The following is a 10,953-nucleotide window of genomic DNA, read 5'->3' on the forward strand; positions in this document are numbered from 1 at the left end:
TACTGAGCCTATTTCTTCCACCATTATTAAAGCCTTGTTGAGGCTTTTGTTGATCCTTCCATGAGAAATTTGGGTGATTTCTCCATGATGAGTTATAGGTGTTTCCATAAGGTTCACCCATGTAATTTACCTCTGCTATTGCAGGGTTCTCAGGATCATAAGCTTCTTCAGAAGCTGCCTCTTTAGTACTGTTGGATGCATTTTGCCATCCATTCAGACTTTGAGAAATCATGTTAACTTGCTGAGTCAACACTTTGTTCTGAGCCAATATGGCATTCAGAGCATCAATTTCAAGAACTCCCTTCCTCTGAGGCGTCCCATTATTCACGGAATTCCTTTCAGAAGTGTACATGAAATGGTTATTTGCAACCATGTCAATAAGTTCTTGAGCTTCTGCAGGCGTTTTCTTTAGGTGAATGGATCCACCTGCAGAATGGTCCAGTGACATTTTCAAAAACTCAGATAGACCATAATAGAATATATCTAATATGGTTCATTCTGAAAACATGTCAGATGGACACCTTTTGGTCAGCTGCTTGTATCTTTCCCATGCTTCACAGAGGAATTCACCATCCTTTTGCTTGAAGGTCTGAACATCCACTCTAAGCTTGCTCAACTTTTCAGGAGGAAAGAATTTATCCAAGAAGGCCGTGACCAGCTTATCCCAGGAGTCCAGGCTATCTTTAGGTTGTGAGTCCAACCATGTTCTAGCTCTGTCTCTTACAGCAAAAGGGAAAAGCATGAGCCTGTAGACTTCAGGATCTACTCCATTTGTCTTAACAGTCTCACAAATCTGCAAGAACTCAGTTAAAAACTGGTAAGGATCTTCAGATGGAAGTCCATAAAACTTGCAGTTCTGTTGCATTAAAGCAACTAGTTGAGGTTTAAGCTCAAAATTGTTGGCTCCAATGGTAGGAATGGATATGCTTCTTCCATCAAATTTGGATGTTGGTTTTGTAAAGTCACCAAGCATTCTCCTTGCATTATTGTTGTTGGGTTCGGCTGCCATCTCCTTCTCTTGTTCGAAAATTTTTGAAAGGTTGTTTCTGGATTGTTGTAATTTAGCTTCTCTTAGTTTCCTCTTCAGAGTCCTTTCAGGTTCTGGATCAATTTCAACAAGAGTGCCTTTTTCCTTGTTCCTGCTCATATGAAAGAGAAGAAAACAATAAAAGAAGAGGAATCCTCTATGTCACAGTATAGAGATTCCTTTATGTTAGTAAAAGAAGAAGAGAATAGAAGAAGGAAGAGTGAAGAATCCAAACGCAGGGGGAGGAGTGAGTTCGGATTTTTGGATGAAGGGAGGTGAAGAGAAGTGTTAGTAAATAAATAATTAAATAGAATAAGAAAAGAGAGGGAGAATTCGAAAATTAATTTTTGAAAAGGAATTAGTAATTTTGAAAATTAAAGATAAGATATGATTAAAATTAAAATTTAAAACAATTAAAAAGAATTTTTGAAAAAGAGAGAGGTATTTTCGAAAATTAGAGAGAGAAAAGTAGTTAGGTGGTTTTGAAAAAGATAAGAAACAAACAAAAAGTCAAATAGTTAGTTGAAAAAGATATTAAAATCAAATTTGAAAAGATAAGAAGATAAGATAAGATAGGATATTTTGAAATCAAAATTTGAAAAAAGATAAAATTTTGAAAAAGATATGATAAAAAAAAAGATCAAAAGATAAGATAGATAAGATATGGTTGAAAAAGATTTAAAATTAAAATTAAAATTAATTACTTAACTAACAAGAAACTTAAAAAGATAAGATTCTAGATTTTAAAGATTGAACCTTTCTTAACAAGAAAGTAACAAACTTCAAATTTTTGAATCAATCATATTACTTGTTAGTGTAATTTCGAAAATTTGATATAAAGATAAGAAAAAGATTTTGAAAATAATTTGAAAAAGAATTTAGAAAGATAAGATTTTTAAAATTGAAATTTTGACTTGACTTGTAAGAAACAACTAGTTTTAAAAATTTTTGACCAAGTCAAACCAAAATTTTGAAAATTTGGATAGAAAAAAGGAAAAGATATATTTTTTATTTTTGAATTTTTAATTATGAGAGAGAAAAACCCAATTATGACCCAAAACTTAAAAATTTTGGATCAAAACACATGATGCATGCAAGAGCACTATGAATGTCAAGATGAACACCAAGAACACTTTGAAGATCATGATGAATATCAAGAACATAATTTTGAAAAATTTTTGATGCAAAAAAAAACATGCAAGACACCAAACATAGAAATTTTTAATGCATGGACTCTAACAAACAAAAAATGCATATGAAAAACAAGAAAATACGCCAAACAAGAAAACATCAAGATCAAACAAGAGGACTTATCAAGAACAACTTGAAGATCATGAAGAACACTATGAATGCATGAATTTTCGAAAAATGCAAGAAAAAATTTTTAAAGCATGCAATTGACACCAAACTTAAAAATTGACTCAAGATTCAAACAAGAAACACAAAATATTTTTGATTTTTATGGTTTTATTAATTTTTTTTGGATTTTTATTAATTTTTTCGAAAATAAAGTTTGGAAAAACAAAAAAAGAAAAGAAAAATTATGAAAAAGATTTTTGAAAAATTTTTGAAAAGAAAATTACCCAATCCCCGGCAATGGCGGCAAAAACTTGGTGGACGAAATTGTGATTCATCAATGTTGTATTCTTTGTTGTTGTATGGAATAATTATAATGGCTCTTTACTATGTGTGGACACAACTCCGTTCAACTAACCAGCAAGTGTACTGGGTCATCCAAGTAATACCTTACGTGAGTAAGGGTCGATCCCACAGAGATTGTTGGTATGAAGCAAGCTATAGTCATGTTGTAAATCCCAGTCATGTAAAGTCAAATGTAATTGGATTAGATATATAAAAGATAAATAAAATAAAGGTATAGAAATACTTATGTAGATTAATAGTGGGAATTTCAGATAAGCGTATGGAGATACTGTGCCCTTTCTTTTTCTACTTTCCTACTTCTTCCTTCAATCCTTCTTACTCCTTTCCATGGAAAGCTGTATGTAGGGCATCACCGTTGTCAATGGCTACATCCCATCCTCTCAGTAAAAAAGGTCCAAATGCTCTATCACAGCACGGCTAATCATCTGTCGGTTCTCAACCAGGTTGGAATAGAATCCCTTGATTCTTTTGCGTCTGTCACTAATGCCCAGCCTTCAGGAGTTTGAAGCTTGTCACAGTCATTCAATCCCGGAATCCTACTCGGAATACCACAGACAAGGTTAGACTTTCCGGATTCCCATGAAAGCCGCCATCAATTCTACCTTATACCACGAAGATTCTGATTAAGGAATCCAAGAGATATGCGCCCGGTCTAAGGTAGAACGGAAGTGGTTGTCAGTCACGCCGTTCATAGGTGAGAATGATGATGAGTGTCACGGATCATCACATTCATCAAGTTGAAGTGCAACGAATATCTTAGAATAGGAATAAAGAGAATTGAATAGAAAATAGTAGTAATTGTATTGAAACTTGAGGTACAGCAGAGCTCCACACCCTTAATCTATGGTGTGTAGAAACTCCACCGTTGAAAATACATAAGTGAAAGGTTCAGGCATGGCTGAATGGCCAGCTCCCAAAACGTGATCAATGGCCTCCTAAGATGAAGAATAAAACAAAACTGAGACCAAAGATGTCTAATACAATAGTAAATTATCCTATTTATACTAGACTAGCTACTAGGGTTTACATGAGTAAGTAATTGATGCATAAATCCACTTCCGGGGCCCACTTGGTGTGTGTTTGGGCTGAGCTTGATCTATCCACGAGCTGAGGCTTCTTTTGGAGTTGAACGCCAAGTTGTAACATGTTTTGGGCGTTCAACTCCAGGTCGTGACGTGTTTCTGGCGTTTTACTCCAGACAGCCGCATGGAACTGGCGTTGAGCGCTAGTTTATGTCGTCAATTCTCGAATAAAGTATGAACTATTATATATTTCTGGAAAGCTCTGGATGTCTACTTTCCAACGTCATTGAGAGCGCGCCATTTGGAGTTCTGTAGCTCCAGAAAATCTATTTCGAGTGCAGGGAGGTCAGATTCCAACAGCATCAGTAGTCTTTTGTCAGCTTCCTTCTCAGAGTTTTGCTCAGGTCCCTCCATTTCAGCCAGAAATTACCTGAAATTACTGAAAAACACACAAACTCATAGTGAAGTCCAGAAATGTGAATTTAACATAAAAACTAATGAAAACATCCCTAAAAGTAGCTTGAACTTACTAAAAACTACCTAAAAACAATGCCAAAAAGCGTATAAATTATCCGCTCATCAGTAATATAAACAAGTAATGCTATAAAGTGATGGAAAAGTGGTTCAAAACATAAATGAAACCTTGAATTGGGATGAGTTATAGAATCCCTTCCTTTTCATAACCACAACTATGATAATTATGATGGATTAATCTCACTAAGTCAACCCTCACATCGGAGAGTAAGTCAAGTGAGCATAATTGTTATCAATCCACAAGTCCTAGCTAACTTACTAATTACCTTAGTAAAAAGCTAGTGTTAGTGGAAACAATAACAACTAACAACCCAAGAATTATAACTAAATGTTGGACATTATGGCTCTAGTAATCCATAAACACATTTTTCCCAAGCCAAGGGGTGGAAATTACCCCAAAACTAAGATTGGCATTTCATCAAACACTTAATGGGCATAAACATAAAACATGGCAAAGTTGGTAAATTAATGAGAGCTATGAACCATAAATGATCAAAAGCAATAAAAACAACTCAACAAACATATGAAAGCCATCAAACATCAAATTAAACATCTAGAAATCCAAAATTGCAAAGCAAAGTAAATATTGACAAGAAAAATGGAAATAAAGGAAAGTGTAGAACAAGTGGTACAATTAAAGAGAGAATTAAAGAAAAACTTACATTGTAATTGCTATAATCCAAAATCAAACTTGAAGTATAAAATGCTATGAACCCTAATTAAGAACCCTAAGAGAGAAAACCTAAAACTATACTACACTACTCCTACTATGTGTTTTTCCTTTTCTAAGATGGCTTCGTTTGTTATGTGTTGTTGCTCCTTCATATAGCCCTTCATGTCAGCCTCCAAGCCTTCAAAAATGGGCCAAGAAAGTCCCAAAATTGCGAGTCACGTGCATTTTTAATGGAGGCATGCGCTGGTACCTGTGCGGACGCACAGGTCTGTGCATCGGCACAGATGCTGATTTTCCTCCTGTGCATGGGTGATGCACCACAAATTCGTGGTACATCTTGTGCTTAATTGAGTGGATTTTATCCATTAATCTCACATTTATTCATATAAATTGCATGTTTTACATTTTCCTTCCTGATTTAGTGCTATGATTAAAAACACGCTTCTTTGGCCTTAGATTTGTTAATTTTAATCCTCTCTTATTACCATTCGATGCCTTGATATGTGTGTTAAGTGATTTCAGGGTTTATAGGGTAGGAATGGTTTAGAGGATGGAAAGGAAACATGTAAAAGAAGAAGGAACGCAAGAAGATGAAGTTGTGAGGAGCGAGCAGCGACGCGTACGGATGGACGAAGCGTACGCGTGACTAGCGCATAGGAAAAGCGATGCGTATGCATAACTGACGCGTACACATGATAAGGAATCTCGCCAAACAACGCTCCCGCATGACCTACGCGTACGTGTGACAAGCACGACGTACAACAATTGCAGAAATTGTCCCCAGTGATTTCTGGGCTGTTTTTGACCCAGTTTTCGGCCTAGAAAACACAGATTAGAGGTTGCAGAGTGGGGGAATCTAATTCATAGATCAGATTCAACTCATTATTCACCATTTTAGGTTTTAGATTTAGTTTTCTAGAGAGAGAGGCTCTCTCGTCTCTCTTAGATTTTAGGATTTTAGGATTAGCTTTTCTTAAATTCAGATTTCTATCATGCTTTAATTTAGTTTTCTTCTACTCCTATTTGTTCTAGTAGTATAGTTTATCTATCTTCTCTTGTTGATCTATTTATTCTTCAATTTAGTTTATGAATGTTTCATGTTAGATTAATTTTCTATTTAATGCAATTTGAGGTATTTTATATTTATGATTGCTTTCTTCAATTTATGTTATTGATGCTTTCAATTGATTATTTGGATTTAATATTCTCGTATTAATTTTCTATGTTTTTATGTTATGCCCTCCAAGTACTTGACAAAATGCTTAGAAGGATGTTAGAGTAGGATTCTATGTTCATGGCTTGGTTGAGTAATTGGTGACATTTGAGTTATCAAACTCCTTTGTTGATTGATAATTGAAAGTTGCTAATTGATTTGGATTCCACTAAAGCTAGTCTTTCCTTAGGAATTGACTAGGACTTGAGGAATCAAATTGATTAGTCCACTTGACTTTCCTTCATTCGTTGAGGGTTAACTAAGTGAGAGCAATGAACAATTCTCATCACAATTGATAAGGATAACTAGTATAGGATTTCCAGTTCACATACCCTGACAGGAGCTTTTCTAGTCATTTGCTTTTCATTACAATTTACTATTCTTGCTTCTTATCTTAAAAACCCCAAAATAGACCTTTACATAACCAATAACAAGAACACTTCCCTGCAATTCCTTGAGAGATGACCCGAGGTTTAAATACTTCGGTTATTATTTATTAGGGGTTTGTTACTTGTGACAACCAAAACTTTTGTGTGAAAGGACTCTTGTTGGTTTAGAAACTATACTTTCAACGAGAATTTATTTGTGAAATTATAAACCGTCAAAATCCCATCGTCAAAAATGGCGCCGTTGCCGGGGAGTTGCAAACGTGTGCCTTATTATTGGTTATTGTAAATATTTGCTTTTTGCTTGTTTGCTAGTTTTTGCTAGTTTAGGAATTAGTTGCTTATTTTTAATACTTTTTATTTTTATTTTCTCTTATTACTATGAACTCTTACCCCTGTGGCTACGAGCATGGTTATAATTATGTTGCAGGAAAAGGAGATTATAATGACAACATGCATCAAGGATGGGACAACCGAAGATGGGAGGAGCCACAGGGATTTGATCAACCATCTTGGCAACAACCTCCACCAACACACTATGACCAAGAGCCATTCCATGAAACATATCAAGATGATGGCTATGGTGAACACTCTTTTGATTATCAATGGTGCACGAAATTGTGATCATCAACAATGGCTCCAAAGACTTGGTGCTCTTAAACATGAATCACACTTTGTCACAACTCCGCACAACTAACCAGCAAGTGTACTGGGTCATCCAAGTAATACCTTGCGTGAGTAAGGGTCGATCCCACAGAGATTGTTGGTATGAAGCAAACTATGGTCATCTTGTAAATCCCAGTCAGGCGGATTTAACTAATTTAAGAGATTATTGATTTTTTGAATAATAATAATAAATAAATAGAAAATAGTTACTCATATAATTCAATGGTGGGAATTTCAGATAGGTGCATGGAGATGCTGTGTTCCTTCTGAATCTCTGCTTTCCTACTGCTTTTATCCAATCTTTGTCATTCCTTTCTATGGCAAGCTGTATGTAGGGCATCACCATTGTCAATGGCAACATCCCATCCTCTTAGTGAAAATGGTCCAAATGCTCTGTCACAGCACGGCTAATCATCTGCCGGTTCTCGATCATGTCGGAATAGAATCCCTTGATTCTTTTGCGTTTGTCATCACGCCCAACAATCGCGAGTTTGAAGCTCGTCACAGTCATTCAATTCCGGAATCCTACTCGGAATACCACAGACAAGGTTAGACTTTCCGGATTCCCATGAATGCCGCCATCAATTCTAGCTTATAACACGAAGATTCTGATTAAGGAATCCAAGAGATATGCGCCCGGTCTAAGGTAGAACAGAAGTGGTTGTCAGTCACGCATTCATAGGTGAGAATGATGATGAGTGTCACGGATCATCACATTCATCATGTTGAAGTGCAACGAATATCTTAGAATAAGAACAAGTGGAATTGAATAGAAAATAGTAGTAATTGCATTGAAACTTAAGGTACAGCAGAGCTCCACACCCTTAATCTATGGTGTGTAGAAACTCCACCGTTGAAAATACATAAGTGATGAAGGTTCAGGCATGGCCAAATGGCCAGCCCACAAACATGGTCAAAAGATCAAAAATACAATCCCAGACATCTAATACACTAGTAAAAAGTTCTATTTATACTAAACTAGCTACTAGGGTTTACAGAAGTAATTAATTGATGCATAAATCCACTTCCGGGGCCCACTTGGTGTATGTTTAGGCTAAGCTTGATCTTTACACGAACTAGGGCTTATTTTGGAGTTGAACGGCAAGTTGTAACGTGTTTTGGGCGTTCAACTCTGGTTCGTGACGTGTTTCTGGCGTTTGACTCCAGAATGCAGCATGGAACTGGCGTTTAGCGCCAGTTTACGTCATATAATTACGAATAAAGTATGAATTATTATATATTGCTGGAAAGCTCTAGATGTCTACTTTCCAACGCCATTGAGAGCCCGCCATTTGGAGTTTAGTAGCTCTAGAAAATTCATTTCGAGTGCAGGGATGTCAGAATCCAACAGCATCAGCAGTCCTTTGTCAGCCTTCTTATTAGAGTTTTGCTCAGGTCCCTCAATTTCAGCCTGAAAATACCTGAAATCACAGAAAAACACACAAACTCATAGTTAAATCCAGAAATGTGAATTTAGCATAAAAACTAATGAAAACATCCCTAAAAGTAACTAGATCATACTAAAAACTACCTAAAAATAATGCTAAAAAGCGTATAAATTATCCGCTCATCACAACACCAGACTTAAATTGTTGCTTGTCCCCAAGCAACTGAAGATTAATTAGCACAACTAGAAAATGGCTTAATACAGACAGATTTACAGACAGATTTACAGACAGATTTGGTATATATTACAGACGGATTTTTGGTTACCGATGAAATTACCGACGAATTTTGTCCCTCTGTAAAAGCCTCGTCGGAAATTATTTACCGACGGATTTTTTTTCGTCAGAAAATTATCGACGGATTTTTACCAGTTACCGACGAATTTTCCCTCTGTAAATTCTCCATTCATTTCCCGAAGCCGACGAACTTTCCAACGGATTTTCCGTCTGTAATTATAGGCGAATTTTCCGACGGATTTTTCCGTCTATAATTACAGGCATATTTTCCGACGGATTTTTCCTCTGTAATGACAGACGAATTTTCTGACGGATTTTCCGTCTGTAATTACAGACGAATTTTCTAACGGATTTTCCGTCTATAATTACAGACGAATTTTCCGACAGATTTTTCGTCTGTAATTTAACCTTGGAAAATCATCTCAGACTCTTATTACAGACAGAAAATCCATCTGTAATCTGTCAGTAAACTAAAATAGATTTTTTTTTATTTTTTCAATTACAAAATAAACTTGTTTTCATACAAAATAAATATAAATTTAATACAAATTTTTATCTAATTTGTATTTGAATATTTATAATATTACAAAAAATAAACAAATTCATCATATTATAAAATTAAAAGAAAATTATTATAAACAAGCAAGTCAATATAATTCAAAACATAAACAATGTGTATTATCAACTATAATCCTCAGTATATTGTTCAACCATACTAAATTTTACACAATTTTACATATATTATAGAAAGATTAACTGAATTCTTTCTCAAAAAATGGACATGTATTAACATCCATCAACCATATGTGCATGAATTCTTCTTGAACCTGATAGGTTTGATTTAGAAGAGTTGATCACCAAAGGAAAAGTAATTTTCTTATGGTGCTTTGTTTGACATGCCAGAGCCTTCAGCAACAAAATAAAAAATAAGCATTGAGAAGAATTCTGCAAATGTTGCTCTAATTGCATCAGGCTGAGCAGCCTTTCCAGGAGACCCAATTGCAATTCTTTGGATTGTCATCAATTCACGTGGGAACATCGAAGGATCCACATCCATTTCTGCTCAACTATGGCACAGAATGGAAAAAAGATAATGTTAAGATATTAAGACCTTTCAATTATTTTCTCTTCAATTGTATACTGTGGATTTTCATTGTACAACATATTAAGACCAACCAAAAGTATAAATTCAGTGCTTCAAATTGGTTGTTGTGCCAGAGTTGGGTATATATCTTGTCGGATATTTATAGAAACTTTGTGCCAATACAAGTGAGATGTCACACTTACTAGATATACAGGCTTTTAGTTTATCTATAATGACTAATGCTGACAATGGCATTCATTCTAGATTAATATCAATAGGTTTTATCTTGATATTGTAATAATTTTATAAGTTGCATCATCGACAGCATGTGTTGCAATTTTTTTAAAATTAGATATATCCAGTTAGGTGCCTTACATGTATGCTGCCTATATAGAAAAGCATAGATAATAGTGAACATAGTAATAATGCACAACAATTACAAACCTCGGTGCAAAATTGGAAAACTTGTACTTATTTCTTCTGTCCAATCCTATGTGCAAATTTCACAGTTAATCAGTTTAGAAGCTGCTAAAGTGGGACAGAATTTCAATTTAAAAATGTTAAGAAGTTAAACTCCTATCACGATTAATATAAGGTCCCACAAAATGTAATTCAAGAAAACTAACCTGTAAAAATATCAGGACCCAGTAATCACGCTCTTTTAATTTAGGAAGTAACTTATCCAATAGAACCATTTTACCTACAAAAGAAATTTTTAGAAACATTTGACAATGTCAAGTCATTAAATGATCATTCTACAAAGAACTTCAATTTCACCTGATATTTGGAACCATTCATCAAAAATTTCAGCAGAGCTAAAAATTTCAGGCAGAAGAAAATTGAGAAGGGTCCAGAGTTCATGAAGATTATTCTACAATCAAACAATAAGAAACCACAGTAAATATCCAACTTTGTTAGATGATGCATGTTATGAGAAAAAGTGAACTAGAATAAGAGTTTTAAAAGTTACACCAGTCTATGAACAGATAATGCTGCGGGGAGGT

At 35.0% G+C, this 10,953-nt stretch overlaps 1 non-coding gene across 1 annotated transcript; it reads left to right on the top strand.

The window, feature by feature from the left end:
- Window positions 1–506: 506 nt before the first annotated feature.
- Window positions 507–610, top strand: LOC130959127 (small nucleolar RNA R71). The gene has a single exon (XR_009078222.1). It is a non-coding gene; the product is annotated as a small nucleolar RNA R71 (small nucleolar RNA).
- The last annotated feature ends 10,343 nt before the right edge of the window (window positions 611–10,953 follow it).

Source organism: Arachis stenosperma, chromosome 10 (genome assembly GCF_014773155.1).
Source record: "Arachis stenosperma cultivar V10309 chromosome 10, arast.V10309.gnm1.PFL2, whole genome shotgun sequence".
NCBI classification, from domain to species: Eukaryota; Viridiplantae; Streptophyta; class Magnoliopsida; order Fabales; family Fabaceae; genus Arachis; species Arachis stenosperma.